This window comes from Entelurus aequoreus, linkage group LG16 (assembly GCF_033978785.1).
Source record: "Entelurus aequoreus isolate RoL-2023_Sb linkage group LG16, RoL_Eaeq_v1.1, whole genome shotgun sequence".
NCBI lineage: Eukaryota > Metazoa > Chordata > Actinopteri > Syngnathiformes > Syngnathidae > Entelurus > Entelurus aequoreus.
The window spans coordinates 45,839,120-45,864,012 of NC_084746.1; the positions used below are offsets into that span (position 1 = coordinate 45,839,120).

Here is a 24,893-nt window from a genome sequence, read left to right on the forward strand (position 1 = left end):
ATTTTGTGACACTATAACACCAACCACAAAGCAGAGACTTTTTAAATAACCCATGTTAATATGGGGACATATATGTTCTATTATTCACCTTTTATGATATATATATATATATATATATATATATATATATATATATATATATATATATATATATATATATATATATATATATATATATATATATATATGATGTTTGTAGCAGTCATAAATCACAGTTGAACAAATAAAGGGCAGTTTGTTCGACTGAGGCAATGTCTACACTAAGCTGGAAAACCCCTTAAACGAATAATTATTTAGCCTAAGCCCCGTTTCAGCCACACTAAACTATCGTTTAAGGTTCCCCTCCTCGGACACATTTTTACACGGGTATGTGCGCGGTGTATTTCTTGAATCTCAGACTTTTAGCTTTGTATGGACTCATTGATTGTGTACAAACTGAGTTCGGGGAGGAAGTGACCCCAGAAAGACCGCGCCCCACACAGGAAGTGAGGTCAGAAAGAACGCGCCATAGCTAGCTTCATAATAAAGCGGTTTCGTAACTCTGAGCTAACCGCTGGAAATATGGAGGCGAGGCATCCAGACATGCCCGTGTTTCTCCTTTTGCCTGTACAGACGCTTGTGGAAATCACACATGAATAGCAGAAAGCGATTGCAGTTATTTGGGATACAACACTTCTCAGACGACAAGACAACTTTCCAATGTCGAGGTCAGCTGTGATTCTACTTACCGAAGAACGTTGTCCATTTGTCGAAGGAGAGACAACGAGAATGCGAGCTCCCGTGGATGTGATAAAAAAGGTAGCGTGTGCTTTGTATTACTTGGCGTTGAGGGAAGACTACGGAAAACAGCGAATGCTTTTGGACTGGCAAAGCAGACTGTATCAGTTATTGTCCGCCATGTATGTCACGGACTCAACGTCTAGGTCCAGAGTATATAAAGTCACCAAAAAGGAATGGACATTGAAGGTGAAGGCAAAAGAGTGAGGAGTGTCATGACCAGATATCTACATCCCTACATTGATTGATGTAAAATGTTCTTTATCACATTGTTTACGTGTCAAATAAAGATTGGATTCATTTATGATGGCTCAGGTGTGATTCACTACAATAGAGCCCCAGAGCGTACTGGATTCCAGTTAATTTATATACCACAACACTGGATATTGTTCAGATAAGTTAAATTTAAGAACTTGCACATAAAGCAACACTGGAGGTGACTATGATGTGCGCATTTTCCGTGCATGCGTATTAGGTCGCGTTGCACCGGCGGACGAAGGAGGGAGGGGGTCTTAAACGGCGGCATTGTTGTGTGTGGACACGGATAAGGTTAGGTGGGATTTACCCTGGATAACCTTATCCGGCTTAGTGTAAACGGGGCCTTGGAGACTTTGAAACAAACGGCAACAATGTGTATTGCATCTCAGGGCATTAAATGAATCGTATCTGGACTGTTTGATCAGATCTACTCTGACTAGATCTGACCAATCTAAGTCTATGATCACGAACTGATGAAGCCTGCTCGGATAAACGGCGAAATGTCTTCTAAGACAAACCAAACAGTCCAGTTGTGATCGATTAAACGCTGAGACCACAATGACCTGGATGAATGAGATCATTCATAGACATGGAAATGTGTATTGCCAATTTTTTGTCAGTTGGAAATAGTACAATATTATATTACTTTTTTGACATCAGAACAGGTCTAAAAATGTTTTTTTTTTTTTTAAAGTAATAAAACTTTATTAAACCTTATTTAGGTAAAAGTGGCTCAAACTAGTACAAGTACACTGAAAAACTACTCAATTATAGTAACACAAGTAAATGTAGAAAGTTTCTTTCCACCTCTGAATTCTTTTTCAGATTGAGAAAAGCATAATTTATAATAAAATAGAAAATGTGTGCTTTATGAGATTTATTGAGAATAATGTGCTTGTTGGTCTGCACGTCCAAAAGAAGCCTTGAATCCGACAAGCTTCCATGGCGTCATGAAACAAAACATCCCAGGAGACCACAGCTGCATCATCACAGTGTGGCCAAGTGTGTTTTATAAACTGTGGTCCAGCGTGCAGAGCCAGATCGAGGTCTTGGATGAGACCAGACTGGTTAACCAAAGTCTCTTGGGGAGACGTGACTGCAGCAGCTGTCGCTTGCTGCGTTCAATCTTTCAGCTTGGGACAAGAAGAGACTTGTTCACCTCGCTCACTTCCAGCTAAGGAATTCTAAAACCTGAGGGTTTGTCTTCTCTCGCCCTCCCCCATGTTGAATGGTTTTGGGCCACTGAAGTTGATGTGGCGTCTTCCAGAAGACATCAGCTGCTAAAGTGAAGGATCCAGGACTGCTAATTGTAGACAGACCCAGGACTGACTCACCAGCCTTAGTTACGCTTCTGTGATGTCTAAACAGTGCAAGCAGGAGTGCCCACAGAGGATGAAGGGTCACTCAGTGTTACGCAATCTAAGACCACCTCCACACTCTGCATCTTTGAGTCATAGTTGACTAATGTTCAATATACTCCGACTCCAAGGAATTATGAGCTAGTTTCTTCGTACATAGTTTATAAAAGTAACGTTGATTTCATTAATTTGTTGCTGCTCTACTTTTAACGCTTTAAAGGCCTACTGAAATGATTTTTTATTTATTTAAACGGGGATAGCAGATCCATTCTATGTGTCATACTTGATCATTTTGCGATATTGCCATATTTTTGCTGAAAGGATTTAGTAGAGAACATCGACGATAAAGTTCGCAACTTTTGGTCGCTGATAAAAAAAGCCTTGCCTGTACCGGAAGTAGCGTGACGTCACAGGTTGAAGGGCTCCTCACATTTCCCCATCGTTTACACCAGCAGCGAGAGCGATTCGGACCGAGAAAGCGACGATTACCCCATTAATATGAGCAAGGATGAAAGATTCGTGGATGAGGAACGTGAGAGTGAAGGACTAGAGTGCAGTGCAGGACGTATCTTTTTTTCGCTCTGACCGTAACTTAGGTACAAAGGCTCATTGGATTCCACACTTTCTCCTTCTTCTATTGTGGATCACGGATTTGTATTTTAAACCACCTCGGATACTATATCCTTTTGAAAATGAGAGTCGAGAGCGCGAAATGGACATTCACAGTGACTTTTATCCCCACGACAATACATCGGTGAAGCACTTTAGCTACGGAGCTAACGTGATAGCATCGTGCTTAAATGCAGATAGAAACAAAAGAAATAAGCCCCTGACTGGAAGGATAGACAGAAAATCAACAATACTATTATCAGGATACACCGAACCAAACACTGGACCTGTAACCACACGGTTAATGCTGTGCCGTCTGTCGAAGCCTAGCAATGCTGTTGCTAACGATGCCATTGAAGCTAACTTAGCTACGGGACCTCGTCAGAGCTAGGATAAAAACATTAGCGCTCCACCTACGCCAGCCCTCATCTGCTCATCAACACCCGTGCTCACCTGCGTTCCAGCGATCGACGGCGCGACGAAGGACTTCACCCGATCATCGATGCGGTCGGCGGCTAGCGTCGGATAGCGCGTCTGCTGTCCAACTCAAAGTCCTCCTGGTTGTGTTGCTGCAGCCGGCTGCTAATACACCGATCCCACCCACGGCTTTCTTCTTTGCAGTCTCCATTGTTCATTAAACACATTGCAAAAGATTCACCAACACAGATGTCCAGGATACTGTGGAATTTTGCGATGAAAACAGAGCTGTTTGTATTGTGATACAATGTGTCCGAATACTTCCGCTTCAACCATCGACGTCACACGCAAACGTCATCATACATAGACGTTTTCAACCGGAAGTTTCCCGGGAAATTTAAAATTGCCCTTTATAAGTTAACCCGGCCGTATTGGCATGTGTTGCAACGTTAAGATTTCATCATTGATACATAAACTATCAGACTGCGTGGTCGGTGGTAGTGGCTTTCAGTAGGCCTTTAAGATGGCAATGCTGAGAAACAATCACACAGTTCTAAATTTATGTTAAAAATGTTGTCTTTGTGTTCCTTTGTTTGTCAGCAGAATTGATTGTCTAACCCAAGAAGGAATTTGGAATATCTTTCCGAACACAAACTAATGCAAACTCTTGTCATTTTTTTACGTTTAGTTCTGCTATCAAACACTACTGATACAGTAGAGAATACAAATAACAATCACAGACGAATAAAACGAAGATAAAAAAATCAGTTTCTCAAACATATCAAATGTTCAAACAAACATTTTACAAAGCGATCGCTGCAGACACAAGCGTGTCCGATTGTATTCCACAAGATGATGAAAGTGATCTTTTTAAAAGCCATTTCCTTCGATGCCCTTTTGTTTTTCCCTGACTTTATTACCTTTTATAAACCACTTATTTTGGGACTCTATGAAAACTATTTCTTATCTCTCCATTTGGACAATTGGAACACCCAAGAACAAAAAAGCAATATGGCTACACTCACTCCCACTTGTTTTAATGTTACACTAAAGCTGGTTGATCATTATGTGAATTAATCTGCAAAGAAGAAAAACGGATGTGACGTCATATGCAACCCAGTCATACACAACTGTGGGACACACATTCTTTCTCGTGCACACACCTCTTTTTCTTTTTCACACAACACTTCCTCATTCCCCGTCTATCACCTTTCAGGCACAGTATGTGGGAACTCTGAACATCAGTAACACATGAACATAAACCTTAACACCAGCAGGTCGTTATAATAGGTATTGAACAGTTTTGGTTATTTTCAATTACAAATAGCTCTCTCTTGTCCCATGTCCCAAATGGCCGAATAGCGCCGCAAATTCACTCGCCCTCTGCCGCGACTAGCTCAGGGTCCAACTTGAACGTCTTTTCCTTTGTTTTATAAGTAAAGCGTCCATTAAAAGTAAACTGACAGCCGCGGTTGCTCTTTCTGGAGACACGACTCCTTAATGGTTTTGGAAGACAATTAAAATGTACAAGTCTGCCCCTACAGAAGAGTTATAAATCAACCGAAACGCTGTCAGAGGAGGACACAAGCTACATGATGCGAGAGTAAATACCAGCCTTAAAGGGAACTGCACTTATTTTAGAATTTTTCCTATTGTTCACAATCATTATGAAAGACATGACATGACGACAAATGTATTTTTTAAATGCTTTTCAATTATTAGATGAATGCGATCAAAAGTCTGTTAACTTATTTTGTTAATTTTAAGTAGAGATGTCCGATAATGGCTTTTTTGCCGATATTCCGATATTGTCCAACTCTTAATTACCGATTCCGATATCAACCGATACGATATATATACAGTCGTGGAATTAACACATTATTGTGCCTAATTTTGTTGTGATGCCCCGCTGGATGCATTAAACAATGTAACAAGGTTTTCCAAAATAAATCAACTCAAGTTATGGAAAAATATGCCAACATGGCACTGCCATATTTATTATTGAAGTCACAAAGTGCATTATTTTTTTTAACATGCCTCAAAACAGCAGCTTTGAAATTTGGGACATGCTCTCCCTGAGAGAGCATGAGGAGGTCTGGGGGGCGTGGTTTAGGTGGGGGGGTAGCGGGGCGTGTATATTGTAGCGTCCCGGAAGAGTTAGTGCTGCAAGGGATTCTGGGTATTTGTTCTGTTGTGTTTATGTTGTGTTACGGTGCGGATGTTCTCCCGAAATGTGTTAGTCATTCTTGTTTGGTGTGGGTTCACAGTGTGGCACATATTTGTAACAGTGTTAAAGTTGTTTATACGGTCACCCTCTGTGTGACCTGTATGGCTGTTGACCAAGTATGGATTGCATTCACTTGTGTGTGTGAATAGCCGTAGATATTATGTGATTTGGCCGGCACACAAAGGCAGTGCCTTTAAGGTTTATTGGCGCTCTGTACTTCTCCCTACGTCCGTGTACCACTCCGTACAGCGGCGTTTTAAAAAGTAATACATTTTACTTTTTGAAACCGATACCGATAATTTCACATATTACATTTTAAAGCATTTATCGGCCGATAATATCGGAAGTCCGATATTATCGGACATCTCTGATTTTAGGCACACGCGGCACATTAATTAATAAACGTATCACAAAGTTTGGGTTTTATTCTTCATCACTGATTTCTACTCACTGTAGACTTAACAAGAGCCAACAAACATAATAAAACACCCCTTACTGTACAATGTCTGCTGTCATTAGGATGCAGACTGATGTTAATATATTCCCGTTTAGCTGAAGAATGACTCATAATCCTCACAAAGAAGAGAGGGGAGGAACCAGGTGTCATTTCGTGTCGTTCTCGCCATTTTCGGGTTTAAATTGGCTCTCATAGTCTACCAACTTCTCGGAATGCGTCCGATCTGCAATAAAGTTCGACGAGCAAGGAAACAGCTGATCAGCCGATCATGACAACAGTGGCACACAAGCTTGTGGTCACTAACCTGACTCTCGCCAGATCCTTGTAGTCCGCTGAGCTCCACACAAGGATCTGGGCTCGAGGGCATTGCAAACTCCTTCAAGATAGCAAAAAAAAATGAACCAATCAGGATCGCTGGGCGGGATTTCATAGATGTGTAGCAGCGCCGAAGCGACTGTTTGATTCAAACAACTATGGCGGCACGCAGCGAGGAGTCGTGTGCTGACATTGATTCTGCTATTGCAACTGTTTTGCGACATCGATCGTCTACTGATATTGCTGTGTTGTTTCATTAAAAGTTCTTTAACTTTTCGCTCTGTCGTTATCCAATATGTCAGCTGTTCTGTTTTGGATTTCCCAGCGTCGCTCTCATCAGCGTCACGGGTTGATTTCGATGTGAGTGGTTGAAGTAGCACAAGATAACGGACAAGTGGTTTATCCAATCACATACAATGATTTTTTTACAAGGCCCCGCCTTTTCTGAAATACATCTTGTATTGAGAAGTCCCAGATCCTTGTGTGGAGCTCAGCGAACTACAAGGATCTGGCGAGAGTCAGGTTAGTGGTCACGGCTCCGCATTAAATAGTTCTTCCGCGATAGCGCTTACAATAACAATATTACTAATACTTAGTTAATATTCAAGTCACAAAATGTAAATTGAGTATTGTTGGTGATTTTTGGATGTTTTTGGGGGGGGTTTTATGGGCAAAATAGAGGACCTCCCATTAGCTCCGCTGTAAGCAGACTTTTATTTACAGGTTAGAATACATTTAAAAAACATACATCCGTCATCATGTCTTTCATAATGATTGTGAACCATAGGCAAAATTCCAAAAAAGTTCCCCTTTAAGGCTCTTGTTTGACTTAGGTTGGAATATTACTGTATGCTACAACTTTATTTGGCTCTATCGCTGGCATTTTTCAGCCATACCTAATAAACAAAAACTGAGTCAACACTTGTTTAATCATACTAAACCTGAGACTGTATGAAAATATTTTTGCATGAAACAGAGGTACTGCTGTATCGAACTTAGTGTATTTTTTGTCAGAATTATTATTCTTTTCAAGATGTTCTTAAATGATAAGCCTTGAGTTGTGTAGTAGCAACAAGCTAAAGGTATATTTACTTTTGTTTATGCATTGATCAATGATGGACAATGTTTGTTAATATGTGCTTGCGTCCTGTAAAGGAAGCTAACTAGTATCATGTTTGTTATCGCATCTGTCCTGGGGATCAACACGAACGTCAAAGTGACCCAGTGAACTCCAGAGAAGAGACGCAACACACTTGAGTTCATTTTTCCACTGCACGGTCTGGAGCTGGTTTAGTTGGAATGCATGAGCTCATAACTCCATGGGGGTCTCAAGGTCTGGGATGTCCTCCGTGTGACAGACAGACCCAGACAACTTTTTGCCGTAACAAATGAGGACAAAGCTCTAGTAAATCAACCAGTGAAAACTGCATGAAGACAGATTATATGTTGTCTTGTCATCTGCTGCCAGTCCAAACTGGTGATTTATGGCCGCCGGTAGACAAAGTTGATAACTCCCCTTTGAATTGGCAACAATTCCAAGTCTTTTTCAGTGTTGTTTGTGGGTAGAAGTTGTTATTGTTGTCTTTATCAAACACAATAAAGAGAATCAAGTTTGTTGCTTTGTTTTTAGAATTAGCATTCTGATTCCTGCAGTCGTCTTGATTTGTTCGGCATTTGGATTTCGAACATTTACCAGCCAGTTTCTGACTTGTAAAGTTGCTGTAACAGTGACCATCCCAAAATAGTCTGCAAGTGAGGAATCCCCCCTCCTGATCTTAGGCGTGGTTCTGGTGTTTTAGGGTGATTATAATGGACTGAGAGTGCACTGTGACTTTGTGTAGCAAGTGGAGGGGTGTGTGTGTTGTGGCCAGGTGGCAAAGCGAGATGGGGGGGATGGGCGTCTAAAAGGTTTGTAGACCACCAAATGACTAACTTTCCCCCCCCTCCCCCAGTCAATACAAAGCAGGAACAATTCTACCTTACATTTGTCCTTAATACATCTATACACTGCATTAATGCAATACTGATTGAGTGTACAAGCTTTTGTAACCTTAACATTTGATATGTTGAGATAATGTAAGATTAGGATAGGATAGCAATAAGTAGGGTAAAAAAAACACATTAAAACAAGAGGGGAGCATTAAAGAACACAAAAGACATACAATATATTTAAATAGAACAAAACTGATGCAATCAGATGTTACTTCAGTGGAACATTCTACAAACAGCTACAAAAGCAAAACAAAGAAAAAACAAAAAAACGAAACAAATAATACACATTGCACGCATAAGATTGCACCATGCATAGACAAACAACAAAACAAAAACAGAATTTCAACACCCACATATATTGTGGTGGCCTCTGCGGTGCTCTAAGGCCCCGTTTATACTAAGCGGGATAAGGTTATCTAGGGTAAATCACACCTAACCTTATCCGTGTCCACACACAGCAATGCCACCGTTTAAGACCCCCGCCCCCTTCCGTCCGCCGGCGCAACGCGACCTAGTACGCATGCGCGAAAAAAACAACAAAAGAAAAAAAACACCTGAGCGTCCATCTGCTCCAATCTCTCCAGTAGATGACTACTTCACTGTGAAGTTATTTAAAAGAGCTATATTGTAAATACTTTGCTCTGCATTATACATTTGTTTGCTGTGTTTTGTGTGCAAGTTTTTAAATTAAAATGTATCTCCTTTGAATAATATCCAGTGTTGTGGTATTTCAATTAACTAGAGTCCAGTGTGCTGTGGGGCCCTATTGTAGTGAATCACACCTGAGCCATCATAAATTAAATAGGCTCCAGCATCCCCCGCTACCCCAAAAGGGACAAGCGGTAGAAAATGATGGATGGAAATCTTGGCCCTTCTCTGGGACTTCTAGTGTTAATCGACATGAGAAAGTAGACAATGCGATAAAGAACATTTTACAACAATTACAACAATTAATCTAGACAGAGAATACCCAAAGTATTGTTGTTGTGGGTTTTTGTTTCCGCCGTTGTGGTATTATTTCGTGAGATATGGCGTTAGGGGATAAGCTGGGTCACCCAAAATTAAAAAAAAAGGCAAAGGATCTTCATCTTCCAGCAGTTGTTTGGGACATCAGGTGATGGTTCCATCTTTCAGCTGCGCGCTACTGGCGGAGTTAGCGCAGATGCGGGCATCATGCACACTGCCTGGTAGAGATGCGCGGATAGGCAATTATTTCATCCGCAACCGCATCACAAAAGTCGTCATCCACCCGCCATCCACCCGAACCAACATTTTATCAAAACCACACCCACCCGCCACCGGCCCGTTGTTATATATCTAATATAGACGATGCAAGGCATTAGTGAGGTTAGAAAGGAGACTGATCCAATGCAGCAGAGACATTCAATGCGTGCCACGCATTAATATCTCTTGCAGTTGCAGCAAGCAGAACGATGCTTTTAAGAAGTTAAAAAAATGTTTTAAAAGACTAGGCCTACATTTTCGTTAGGTAAAAAAAAAATTCTGAATTTATTTAAATGAATATTAACTTGTTAACATTATAGTGCTCAAATAGGGACGAGGGCGGGGTGCACAGTGAACAATTTTGCGACAAAGATGAACTTTTATTGATTGATCTGCAGCCATGACAAAATATCAGACAATCTCCATTGTCAACGACAGGCAGGAAAATAAAGATAAACACATAGCCTATGTTATAGGCATAGGCTCATACATTTTTAAGTTGAAATAAAAAAATAAATAAAAAATGTGCCTCACAAGCCTTAGGCTGTCAATTAAAACTTAAATTATGCAACAACATATGTATGTCATCCCTATTTAAACAAAAATAAATTAAATAAATAATAATAATAGAATTATAATGAAAATAGACGGTCGCGACAAACAAAGCAGGCTAAATAGCCTTACATTGTAGCCAATCGGAGATGCGCTTCACTTGAAAGCGAGGCCAAATAATTAACACACAGTAGTATATCTCCAATAGAAAAAAACCCACAATAAACAACGCAATTGCCTTAATTCCTTTGCATTGTAGTGCGCCCAAACAACACGTAACCATCACAATTATTCAGCTGACCGAACTCAATATACGTTAGACATGGGCTTATTTGGTATAGCCTAGGTAACGTAGACTAATTCGTTTAACATATCCAACTGTATGTCTACTGACTTTTTTTTTTTTGTTAGCACTATGCAGGAATAAAATGGCATCTACAGTGCCAGGATTCAGGCGAGAGCGCCTGGCCTCTAAAATGCGCCCTGCTGCGCTGAAGGAGCGCTCACTTGCGGCGCTCAATTGTTGCTGGGACACATAGGATTCTCTTTATACATTTACTATGTATATATATTTCCGAATTGGTTCAACCGCCACCCACCCGAATCTATTTAAAATCTATTTTTTTCGTCATTCATCCGCCCGACCCGCGGATTACCCGCGGACACCGCGGGTGTGTCCGCAGACCGCGCATCTCTACTGCCTGGCCATTTCACAGTCACACCCATAAAGCAATATTTGTAGTCACACGCTGCCTGTATCACATCCACAGGAGGAAGGGACCAAGTTTTTCGGTAATTAGACTCACAGCTAACCCGGACATTTGAAAGTCCTCTTGCCGTCTGAGAAGTGTTGTATCCGAAATAGCTGCAATCGCCCGTTGCCTTCACATAAGGTATTGATTTGTGATTTCCAAAAGCGCCTGTACATGTAGAAGAAGGAGAAACACGGGCATGTCTGCATGATCCATCAAACATCAAATAGTTTTCTCCTTTGCGGTATACTTTTAGTGTGAGACAAATGCATCCGTCTCCAATATTGTCCACACCTATCGCCATCGAAAAACAGCAATGCGCTCTTAAACACACGCCGAGACTCCACGGAAATGAAGCGAGGGAAAATGAAGTTAAACCAAGCGCTTGGCTCTGTTTACTCCGAGGGGAAATCTCTTTAGCAAAGTCCGGATAGTTGTCCTCCGCCATGTTTTTTTTTTCAAGATGAATGACTCATGTGCGTGACCTTGTTTCCGGAAGTACGCAGTGTTGCCTAAAATGCAGTGATAAATTACGGTTTTTCGATAATTAGAAATTTAAAAGGTATTACTAACGTCGGGAATTTTTCCGCGGTTTATCATTATACCGTTTTCCGTTACATCCACACAACAAAGCAACCAAGAGAGCTGAGGTACTTTTACCACATTTAATGTATGGTTCTAGAAGTGTGATGTAGAGGAAGTTGTACATCAGGAAAGTAAACAGGAAATATGCATGTAGGGGGGGGGCTGCAATTGTAACATTACCATAAGATTTAACGGCATTAAAACTAGCCTTTGTTTGCCAACTGCGTAGTTGAACATGTGAACATTAGTACCTCTAGACCTCAGCATGGCTGTGCTCTAAATGTTATCAGATGTGTTACTTTAATGCACAATAACAGCAACACAAAAACGGATGTTAACACTTCGCTCAAAAAATGCAGTCAAAGCCTCAGCCCAGCTTAAAGACATAGTTTTTTAAAAGACTGTATTTGTGTGTCTTTGCTCAGACTTTGTTGATGGAGGTAGTTAATCATCAATAAAAAGAGGAAGTAGGCGGCAAAGAAAAGGTGCTGATAGACGACTGGAGTCTGACTCAAAGCTCACCAACTTAACAATGATTACATTATGTACATTTGAAGTACATATGTGGAGCTTGCCAGTAGCCATGACAACAAAACAGTGAAAGGACTTTCTCATTATGCACCAATGGCGGTTATGGCAAGTGAGGTTGCATTCACAAAGGTCCGGGGGGGTGGGTACCATTAGGTACAAACACTATTACTTCAGTCTTCTTATGGAAATTTAGGGCCATCCGGGCCTTGATATCAAGTCAAGCATTGAAGAGGCATGTTTTCTCTATAACGGACAATACATTTGGGATAGGTTGATTGGCAACACTAAATTGGCCCTGGAGTGTGAATGTGAGCGTGAATGTTGTCTGTCTATCTGTGTTGGCCCTGCGATGAGGTGGTGACTTGTCCAGGCCTTCCGCCCGAATGCAGCTGGGATAGGTTCTTGCACCCCCCGCGACCCTGAACGGGACAAGCGGTGGAAAATGGATAGATGGATGGATGGATGGATGGTATAACAGTGAAAATAAATGTCATGCTTTCTTAAGATTGAGCCCAGGGGAAGTAAATAAATAGAAAACAGCAGTGGCCTTAAAACTGAGCCCTTTGGGACCCCTAATGTCAAGGAAGTAACAGAGGATTCAGAACCAGCAACATTTACAGAGAAGGTTTTATTTGTTAAATATGACTTCGACCAACTTAAAGCAGTAGCACAGATGCCCACTTGATGCTGTAGGCGACTAATTAAAATATTATGGTCCACTGTATCAAATGCTGCTGTTAGATCGAGTAAAACTAAAATCACATGATCATCTAAATCCGTTGCTCGGAGGATATCATTAAATACCCTTAATAATGCCTACTCGGTATTGTGGAGGGGTTTAAACCCAGACTGAAAGACTTGTAAAATATCATAGTCCTCTAAAAAAGTGTTTAACTGGGTAAAAACAATCTTCTCCAAGATCTTTGAGAGGAAAGGCAGCATAGAAATGGGTCTAAAATGGGCTGAAACAGAACTGTCCAGACCAGGTTTCTGTAAAAGTGGTTGAATCATTGCGTGTTTAAAACAAGAAGACAGACTGCCTATTTAAAATGTTAAGAACAGGCTGCCCTATGCAAGAAAAAAACTTATCTAAAAAATGTAGGAGGGACAGCATCATGGGGGGAACCTGAGGGCTTCATATGATTAACTAACTGCAGCAGCGTCACTTGCTCAAACTGATTAAAAATAGTAGAGTAATGAAAAGGGGCAGACAGGTCAAAGGTCGGAAAATAAATGAGAGCCCTTGTTGTTGCAAGCTTATTAATAAAATGCTCTAAAAAGGCATTTCACAATTCAGAGGAGGGTTACAACCATGTAGGCTGAGGGGCATTAAGAACAGAGTCAATGGTTTTGAATAAAACACGGGGGTCAAGACTATTTGAGGCAATAATGCTTGCCAAATCAGTGTTTCCCACACATTCATTTATTTGTGGCGGCCCGCCACGAAAGAATTACGTCCGCCACAAATAAATTTAAAAAAATATTATTATTATTTTATTTTTTTTTTGTCCTCTCCAGCTTCTCAGGCAAATCATATAGTTGATGTAGATGCCCATATCGGCTGTTCAGATTTACTTTACAAAAGAGAAGTGTAGGATACTTCTCTTGTTGCCTTATTTGTATTTGACTTTATTAAATGTATTTATATTAGAAACACAACATGTGTATATAACAAAGGGTGCGAAGTCTGCAGGCAGTAGGAAACACATGGTTAAGTGTAGGGAGTAAAACTGATGGCAGTCTAAAGTTCAAGATTTTTGGAGCTCTTGTTCAGTGGATCAGATGTTTGATGAAGCTTTGTGTCTATCTACCACCACTACTGTTTTCTGTTTATTTGTTACTGACTGTGGCAGGACACCTCTGCCTCTGTTTCACTTTATGTTGCTGGTAAATAATATGGTTGTAGTAGTAGGCTAAAGTTAAATTATTTAATATGCACTAATTAAAGGGGCAGAGCTTTATGAGACATTTTAGCTTTTATATTTTATAAGATATATTTTTTGTAAGAACCACAATTAATAAATATATTTCAGTGAATAACTTATTGTTCAAATCTGTATATAAATATGTACATAAAGTGTTGTAATTATATTGTAAAATGGATGGATGGATGGATGGATGAATGGACGTTTAAAACAAAACTGTTATTAATTAGTAAGTATACATTTTTTGAGCCTTTTTAGAGAAAATCATATCATTGTAGTAAATTATGCAAATTACTCGATGATGTCATGGTGACCACGTCCATAGCCACGCCCCCACCACCACAGGTATCTTGGCAGTTTATGGGAAACACTGCAAATGTTCTCTTTTTGTCTCTTAATGTGCTCGGACATTGATGCCAACAGTCCGTTGAAAGCTGGAGTGACACCTGAAGCTTGTCCTTCTTCCACCTGCGTTCAGCTTTGCTGCACTCTCTTCTGATCGCACGGGTTCTCTCATTAAACCAGGGTTCTGATTTAATTTGAGCCTTTTTGATTTTTAAAAGAGCCACCAAGTCCAAGGCTGTCTGACAGGTGGAGTGAAACAATGCACTGACTTTCTCAGTGTCAGAAAAAAACAGTCAGAGGGTATAAAAACCTGGATAAAAGCAATAAAAAACTGACCGGCAGTGCACTGGTTAAGAACTTGACAGTGACACGGAGGAGCGCACGCTTTAGCTGTCAAGCGATAACAACTGGCCTCAAAAATCACAGGCATATGTTCTGAAAGCACATTGTTACAAATGTCCAAGTTAGACACAGGTAGACCATATGAGAGGACTAGATCAAGTGTGTGACCACGTCCTTGTGCGGGGCCAGACACAAACTGTCAGATTAATAGAGTGAATATGGCTTTTAAAAAATCCTTCAGCAGTGGCTTATTGGGACAGCATACATGGATATTAAAAATCTCCAACAATGAGGACACGATCATAGCGAGGCATAATTCCTGCAAAAAAATCCGAAAAGTCATTTATGAAGTCCTTATTGTATTGAGGTGGGCGGTAATTGTGCAATACATTTTCATAACATGGTCACTACTGCCTAGTTTCTCTTGTTATATTCTTATTTTTACTGTTATATTTGTATTCTTATTGTTGCTTTTTATTTGTATTCTTATTGTAATATTTTCTATTTTATTCCCATTTATACCCCCATTATTTACTTTTTAAAATTAATCTGAATTCTGTACACTGCTGTTGGAATTTAAATTTTCCTGAGGGAACTCTCCTGAAGGAATCAATAAAGTACTATCTATCCATCTAAATAAAAGTGCACAGCACCAAGTCAGCGCGACACACTTCAAATAAAGTCATCTCAAAGCTGGCGAAAAATGACGAAGGAAAGCATTGCTTGGATTTATAGTCATTTTTTAAAGTGTCGCCGTTCCTCCTCCACGGCCTGAGGTTACGAGGAGAGTTAAAATAACAACAGTCAGCCGACAGAAGTTCGGAGAAAACGCTGGACTCACCGGCACCGAGCCACGTCTCCGTTATGCGTAGGAAGTCGAGACAGCGTTACTCGAAGAAATCGCTGAGTGGAAATGTTTTGTTCGCCACTGATCTGGCGTTTTACCAGACCAATTCTGGCAGGACAGTAACTGAAATTGTTTCAATAAAACAACATAACATACATGTTTGGGTTTAACTTTGTCCAATCTCACTCTAGGGAAAAATATCAAGATATATATATTTTATATCGATATTCAGCCAAACTAAATCTGGATATGAGTTTTGATCCATACTATAGCCCTACATGAGTGTTAGCATCAGTGCCAGCACAGTTTAGGGATGTTCTGTGTTTAAATGAGGGTTGCAGTAGTCCTTATAATTACATTGTGTTTGTATGTATGAGTGCACATGTGTACGTTGTTTAAGTGTTAAAAATAAAATTGTGATATGTAAGACATTACGTGGTGCTCCTAAATTAGTTTCATTTAGTAGTGCCAGTGCCTATTTATAATAATTATGAGACATAATGGGGCTTTTTTTGTTGTTGTTCTAATTATTAAATAAATACGATCAAAAGTCTGCTTCCAGGTAGCAAGGAAGCGAGGGAACACCTTGCCAGTCAATCATGTCGAAAATGTACACGGGCTTGTGATCACGGCGCCGCTATAAATAGTTCTTCTGTGATAGAGCTTATAATAACAATATCATTAATACTTGGTTAATATTCTAGTCACGAAAAGTAAATGGAGTATTGTTGGCAGTTTTTGAATGGTTATTTATTGGATTTTATGGGCGAAATAGAGGAGCTCCCATTGGCTTTGCTGTAAGCAGACTTTTATTTACGTTTATTTAATATAAAAAATGCATTAAAAAAACATGTTCGTCTTCTTGTGTTTCATAATGATTGTGAACGATAGGCAAAGTAAAAAAGAAAAAGAAAAAGTGCAGTTCCCTTATAAATTTGCGTAATGTATGACCGTTTAACTACTCGGTATTAGATCGCTAACCAAATTTGTAGTATCACCCAAAACTTGTGTAAAATATCAATCTAAACAACAGAAGAATAGGTGCTTCTTACATTTTAACAGTAGTATATAAAGAACATGTTAAAACAGAAAGAAACCAGATATCAAAAGTAAAAGAACAAGTAAATTAACAATCCACCCATTTTCTACTGCTTGTCCCTCATATTTTTGACAAAATAATAGAATGTAAAGTGACACAATATGTTACTGCATACGTCAGCAGACTAATTAGGAGCCTTTGTAACCCGTTTGCTTACTAACTACTAAAAGAGAAGTTGTCTAATATGTTCACTCTGTTATTTCATGCCACAATTGTTTGTTGAATGCAATAAAGAACACATGTTTAATGTAGCATCAGATTTTTTTGTTAAAATAAAGCCAATAATGACATTTTTGTTGTCCCCTTTATTTTGAAAAGGATCAAGGTACATTTTGGTATTGAGACAACACTAAAAGCAACAGAATAATGTTTTGACTTGTAAAACTAATATTGTCACTTAGTGCAAATTCGATATGTGTCATTACATCCCCTGGTTTTTTTGTGTGTTTTTAGAAAACAATACTTTCATGAAGTGGTATCTTCCCTCTCCGGTTGCAGATCCAATAGAGTCAGGTGGTTCCTCAGCACAAGCTGCTTACCAGAGGAATGTTGCAAATAAGTGATCGGAGCCTAGATACAGAGAGATGGTAATCAGAAAATAGTGTCTTCCAGCGGCGATGTCCACTGTGTGAACCACATTGACTTGGTTCTGGTGGTCTCTAAATTCATGCTTCACAATTCAAATATCTCTGACTCGTCTAGTAGAATAGAGCGAGATGTGCTATGTCGAATATCCCCTTTTCATTTCCGCCACTTCCATATTAAAAAGCATCTTCACGTATTGAGTCATGTGGTGTGTGCTGACCACGCCTCCTCTGGTGTGACCATACAAAGTCATGAAGAAGCGTGTTTACGTCTTCTCTAAATATTAGCTTGTCCACTGTGTCCGTGATCAGCCGTCAGCAGCTTAACGGGAACAAAAACAAGCAGGACAAAACACTGATGCTGCTTTTCACATCTTTGATTTGTGAATGATCTGTTGTGTTCCGTAAACTACTTCCTGTGTACATGACAACCAGGAAGTGACTATGAGTGCTTGTTAAAAATAGAACAATTGTGTGAATACTGAGAGTTAAAGATGTTATTCTGCCACAAGAGCGTATTGGACAAGTTTTGTAGCAGTAATGTAACAATATAAAAATGTTGTATGTTCAGTGTGCTCAAATGTTTTAATGGGGAAAGGAAAAGACAAAGAATATCTCTTATACTCAGTGTTGGCGCTAGGAATCTTTAAAATGGGGTCCCAGGGACCCCATCAAGTCATAAAAAAGAGGTCCCACGTTTTTGTAACCGTTTTGAAAACAAATAAGTGTATGCATTATCTTTTTATATCTCACATTCTATATTGTGTTTTGTAAAAAGGTTGTCATAAACGTTACTTGATTCATTAAAAAGATAACACAAAACAAATGCAGTATTTGTGATGGATAAAACTTTCGGCGAATCAAAATTTAAGAAACTGTACCGGAAAGTGCATTACTTTGAAGTCGACCAATAATAGATACCGTAATTAATAATTTGACCCGGCAAATATACCGTATTTTCCGGACGATAGGGCGCACCGGATTATAAGGCGCACTGCCGCTAAATGGTCTATTTTTAATCTTTTTTCTTATATTAGGCGCACCGGATTATAGGGAGCATTAAAGGAGTCATATTATTATTTATTTTTTTCCAAAACTTCCTTGTGGTCTACAGAACATGTAATGGTGGTTCTTTGGTCAAAATGTTGCATAGAATATGTTTTACAGATCATCTTCAAGACGCTTTCTGACAGTCGCTTCAGGATGCGCCGTTTTGTGGGCGGTCTTATTTACGTGGCTCACCTTCGGCAGCGTCTTTTCTCCGTCATCTTTATAGTAGCAGTGTAGCGTGCAAGGACGGGAGTAGAAGAAGTGACTAAAGATGGAGCTAACTGTTTTAATGACATTCAGAGTTTACTTCAATCAATAACGGAGCAGCATCTCCTCATCCGGAAACAACCACATCGGAAATGTGGCCCGTGAAAAAACTGGAACTCTAATAACTAAAGGTCCTTGGGTAAATAATGTAAACTCACTAAACCGGTATGTTTTAGCGCTTTCATGGCGAGTTTACTGACGGATATAAGTGAGAACTTTACACTACTTTATATTAGAAATGGCACTAAAACATTTACCACTAAAACATTTTGATAGATTTTTGAGCGCTGTGTGTAATGTTCTATATTTTCAATAGAACATTTAAAATGTTGGTGTTGTTTACTTGAGACTTATCTCTTATGTTTGACTGCCATCTACTGGTCACATTTATAATTACACCCTGTACCAAATGAAATAGTGTAGCGTCCTGGAAGAGTTGGTACTGCAGGAAATTCTGGGTATTTGTTCTGTTGTGTTTTTGTCGTGTTGCGGTGCAAATATTCTCCCTAAATGTGTTTGTTGTGGTTTTTTAGTACGGTTTCACAATATGGCACATATTTATGACAGTGTTGTCGTTGTTTATACGGCCACCCTTGGTGTGACGTGTATGGCTGTTGAGTAAGAAAGCCCTTCATTCATTTGTACATGGGGTTCGCAAAATCTATATGATCATTGTAATTGACTATGATTATTCAGAGTGACAGCATTTCTTGACTTCTTTATCTTAAGACAAAAAGCATTTACTGTCCGGGAAATACGGTAAACAAAACACAATTGGAATGTGATAATTCATGTTAGCATTTAATCTAACTATCAAGGAAGCGCTACCTTGCTTCTCCATGAAATGAGCAGTATGACCGGCCCGTGAGTTCATTAAAGTGCAGTTATCAATCACGGTTTCATGATCATTTTAATTTGAAAAGGGAATACTAAGTGTGGCAAGTTTTACTGCGGTTTATCATTAATATAAAAAAAGACATCCCGACATCGTAGCCTACATCGTAGCTTTGTTGTCATCAGCTCTGACCGTATAAAGACACATACAAGACTTCTAATGACCACCTCCAAAAGTCAAATCAAACGCTCCGTCTTAATCCCACCTCTCTTTCCCGCCGAGACCTGGTTAGCGTGACATGTTGTAGAAAAAGACTGCGAGGGGCTAACCGTTGTTTGTCATGACATGTGTCTGCTGTCGACTGATTGTAGTGTGCAAGAAGAAGAGTGCCACCATGCTGATCCTCAGGAATGTCTGGGGAGGAGCTTGACCGTGTAGGAAATTGCTGTTTGTTTGCTGTTCATTAAGTGCTGAATGTCCCGTTTGTCTTACGACTAGTTATGTCCCACCGGATTGGTTTACTTTAAACGGCCAAGCCAGTAAATCAACATGACAAGAACCCATAGAGTGCAGACCAAGGCTTCAATATGGGGAATCAACTACCATCCAGCATTCAAATAGTTAACGGACGTCATCGAGATCTAAAATTGTTGTTTGGCATTATCAAAAAATGCTACCAAATGTCCACGTGAAATGAGATACTTCTAAGATGCAAATTAATCCTGGTGCTGGTTGAAACAAGTTTCCTCAAAGGACACAATGTAACTAGCAATAATCTGTTTCAGGGTCAAACTATCACCGATATAAAGGCTTTAAGTTTACAGGCATCATATTAAAATCACATTTTAGAATTCTTAATAGGGACGTTCTGATTAGGGTTTTATTTTGCAGATTCCAATATCATTCATGATTGAAATCGGCCAATACCAAAACCGATCATAATTAGTCAACATTTTAAAATTTATGTAAGGTGAGTGCTATTGTTATTCTCTTTTATAATATGCAATTATTTGAGCAAAACAAAGGCAATAGTACTCAATAGCTAAACAATATCCAAAACTACTATTTATCACTCATTAAAATTGTTTGGTATTTGACCTCAAAGACCTCCTTTGTCAAGGGAATTATTACCTAAATTTGTAAACGTCAACAAAAGCGACAACAACAAGATAAAATATAAAAATATTGATCTATTTACTCTAGTATCAATCATATACTGATAACTTCCCCTGGTAATGACACCACCAATTAATGGATCAATTTCCTTTCATCTTATGTGTCTGTACTGACACACAAACAGTTGTTATATTGTCCTCTTTTCTAAATTTGTATTATTCTACTTGTTAATTTCCTGTTGATAGCTGCTTACTTTCTACTCCAACTTGCTTCCATTTACACTTCTTAAAGTTTACTAAGCATGTGTTGTTTAAAGCTAGATAAGGGGTTAGCTTATCTTTTAACATACTTTCTCCCGATGTGTAACATGTTTAGTATTGTCCTCAAGTGATAATGCTCCTTGATAATGATACTTAAGATATCAATGATTTGCAGCTTTTTTGCCATAATGGAGGTGATTATTATTACTTCAGTGGAGCGCCTCCACACTGTGTATAGAGACACATAATTAGCTGCAGGCCGCTTGTCAACTTGGGCACTAAAAATAAATAATTGTCAGCCAGAAGGGATTGGCGGTTGTGATCGGCATTAAAAGGCAATAATTGCAATGGTGATCACTTACTTTTTACCAAAAGTCGGCCGATACTGACCAGTGTCCGATTAACCGGCACATCCCTAATTTTTAATTTTCATGTAAAAAGAAGTAGGGATGTACGGTATTTATTTTTCAAGCAGACACAGATAACGTCCTTCTTTTTGAGACCTATACTGATAATTGATAACTCTTTTATATCTAGTGTTTTTTTTCTTTCGTTTTTACTTACTTTGTGCACACCTGAATGTAAGAAGGACTCAAACAAAAGTGTATTTGACAAAGTGTACCTGTAGATTTGTCGTGGCAAAAGCCAGTATTTCTTCAACATAGGGCAAACTTTATGCATTTTTCAAAGACCGCAGCGATAAGAACTAGCCTTTCTTTGCGGTTGTCTTTAGGGCAGCTTCTTTAGCAGCAGTCTTCTTAATAACACCTTCATAAAACATTGTCTTAGCAATGCCGGTGTTTCAGGTAGCTAACAAGGTTTTATGTGTAGGAGCGCAATGTTTTTTTTACCCTCCACAGTTGCAGAACATTCGGTGCAAATAGCAGTCGCAAAATGTTCGTCTAAAAGTCCTACACAATCTAAGTTATGTTGTTTACACTGAGCTAAGGGTACTATTACATAGCATTGCAAGTAGGAAAAAGAAAAGCGCTTGATTACCTACCGTATTTTTCGGAGTATAAGTCGCTCTGGAGTATAAGTCGCACCGGCCGAAAATGCATAATGAAGAAGGAAAAAAACATATATAAGTCGCACTGGAGTATAAGTCGCATTTTTGGGGGAAATTTATTTGATGAAACCCAACACCAGGAATAGACATTTGAAAGGCAATTTAAAATAAATAAAGAATAGTGAACAACAGGCTGAATAAGTGTACGTTATATGACTCATAAATAACCAACTGAGAACGTGCCTGGTATGTTAACGTAACATATTATGGTAAGAGTCATTCAAATAACTATAACATATAGAACATGCTATACGTTTACCAAACAATCTGTCACTCCTAATCGCTAAATCCGATAAAATCTTATACGTCTAGTCTCTTACGTGAATGAGCTAAATATTATTATTTGATATTTTACGGTAATGTGTTAATAATTTCACACATAAGTCGCTCCTGAGTACAAATCGCACCCCCGGCCAAACTATGAAAAAAACTGCGACTTATAGTCCGAAAAATACGGTACTCACCCTAGCCCAGCAACAGCACAGTACAGGTAATCTCGCCTCATTGGAAAATTGTTTTAATTGTCGGAGCTACTTTTAATGTTATTGGATCGGTGTGATGTAATAATTTCTCATATTGAGCCAATATGTTACTGTTCAAACTGTGTGTGATGTTACAGTGGCCGAAATATTAAATATACTTGTTTAAATAAAAACCTCTGCCTTCTTATTAATGAATACTCAGGCCTACTACCCTACTCTATTTTACTGTTTGCCATTATGGTGGTACTTAGAGAGCAAAGTTTTGAGAACTACTGTGTTATGCTGTGGGCCGTGCCCGCATGAATGCGGATGTTTTTTTAAAAGGCACATTTTCCACAGTCTGGTGTCCTATAAATCCTCATTCACACAAATGTAGTCCACCAATATATCAGATTTGTATTTTAGGAAACTACATGAATGTTTTTTTAATTGCTCGTGTGTGTTTATAAGGTGCACGCACACCCAAAACTGTAAAGCCAGAGTTTTTAGAATCTGGTTTAGAAAATCTCTGGCCAGAGTTTTCAAAAGTTCCGTTTTTAAAGACAAATACCTGAGGCCAAAACGCATAGAAACACATGCCGTTTTTAAAATATCCGTTTTCATGTGGTTGATATGGCCATAGAACAATGAAACCATCAATCTTAAATGATTTGCCATTCTCATGGTAAAAGAGTCATGACTGTATTTATTAGTCTCCTCAGTGATGTTTAGAATAATCTTATTCGACAGACTCAGTAAAGCTTGTCATGTCACAGAAGGTGGTTGTTTACAGCCGCATACTGCCAACAGGGGCTGTGTGTATACATGAGGTGTGAATTTAACATCTCGCAGGACTTTCCACAGCACTCTGTTTCCTATTTTAGTTCACAGCGGTTAACATAGCGCTGCTCTGTGGACGCGGTGGGGAGTTTTGTTAGAGACTAGTTAGGAAGTCACTGGAACAGAGGTTCTGACCATATAAGGGCACACACTCATCATTGTGATAATTTTCCTGCCTGTAGTGTTCGCTACTGCAAGGATGGAGGAGCAAACCATCCTCCCGAAGTATTGTTGGCGCTGATCACCCAGCTGGGGCTTTCTGCATCCTTATTCCTCCCCTGCTAATAGAGAACACTGTAAAGTGAGATATAAGACTTAGCATCACTTACTCCATAAGGACAAAGAAGAGCAGGATATGTTATTGATACGTGACAATATTTAGCACATACTTGTTTAAACGTTGTTTGATTTACCCCACTAATATGTTTGTTTTCAGATGGATCTGCGGTTAATTGGGCTAGCGTCGTTGTTAGCGCTACTCGGTGGCAGCGGAGCCCAACAAGGTAAGATGCAACACCCTAGCAATTGTCAAGAGTATGCAAACAGGTGGTGCTATGACCTTATAAAAGAACTATCGTAATCCTGAAAGGTCTTTTTTATAACTTGCATTTCCACAATCAAGAATGAGGAGAACGGAGTTTTCCGAAAGATTTTGATTCAAAATGCTTAGAAAAAAAAGTGTTTGTAATGAGGGGTGTCAAATGATGGCGTTAATTGTGATGAATTAATTGCAGACATTTTGAGGGAGCTAAATACATGCATGCTACTAACACGGTGGCCTAGTCTTTAGCATGTTTGCCTGTTCTCCCCGTGTGTGCTTAGGTACTCTGGCTTCCTCCCACTTTCCAAAAATATCTTAGGTTAATTAGAGAATGTAAATTGAATCCCTGCAATTAGCTGACAACCAGTCCGGGCCTGGGGTGTACCCCACCCCTCGCCTTGAGTCAGCTGGGAAAGACTCCATCTTAACCCTAATACCAACGTCATTTAACTTCTGCACTTTATATGGACCAGATGTTTTATTTTCATAACAATTAACTTTTATAAGCCGCTTTTTCTGTTTATCCACCCAGGTCAAGCTATTTAATACTACCTGTGTCACTGTCCTTTTTTACGGCTGTGAATCGTGGGTCCTGTCTAAAGCAATGGAAAGTGAGACCAATGCCCTTGGTACCTTGTGTCACAGAATTATACTCAACATCGAGAGAATTAATGTCTATGATCTAAGTCAGACCGCCCCGCTAGTGAAGAATGTCAGGACCTGCCAGCTGAGGTTTTGGGCCATGTGCCTAATGATGAGCCATGCAAGGAGTATGTTCTGCATGCTCCCTCTCATGGGAAGAGGACACCAGGCAGGCAGCAAACCCTGTTGCTCAGATACATCCAACACCTTTTGGGAGACAAAGACATGATGAGCCCAGAGAAGCTGTCTGAATTAGCTCAGGATCGTTGTGGGTGGAGGGAGCTTGTAGTCAGTCGCCTGCTCTGCAGCTGACAGATTATGATTTCTGTTTATATATGTTTATCTTTATAATAATGAAACTAATTGAAACGGAAATACCTGAAATTAAGAATTTTTATCTGGCTTTTATTCGGTCAGATTAAAAAAAATATTATATTAATTATCACAATCAATTAATCTCTCATATTTTTGAATCAATGTTAGGATTATTTGTAAAAACATCTGTCCTGTATGTGTGTATTTTTAAAGCTGTACATGACAGTAGAGTACGTCTGAGTGGGAATGGTTGGTCCATACTTTTATTTTAACAAGGTGAAGTCATGAGTTCTCAGTGTGA

At 39.4% G+C, this 24,893-nt stretch overlaps 1 pseudogene; it reads left to right on the plus strand.

The window, feature by feature from the left end:
* LOC133631079 (integrin beta-1-like) overlaps positions 1–24,893 on the plus strand; it is a 63,363-nt pseudogene that overhangs the window by 1,987 nt on the left and 36,483 nt on the right.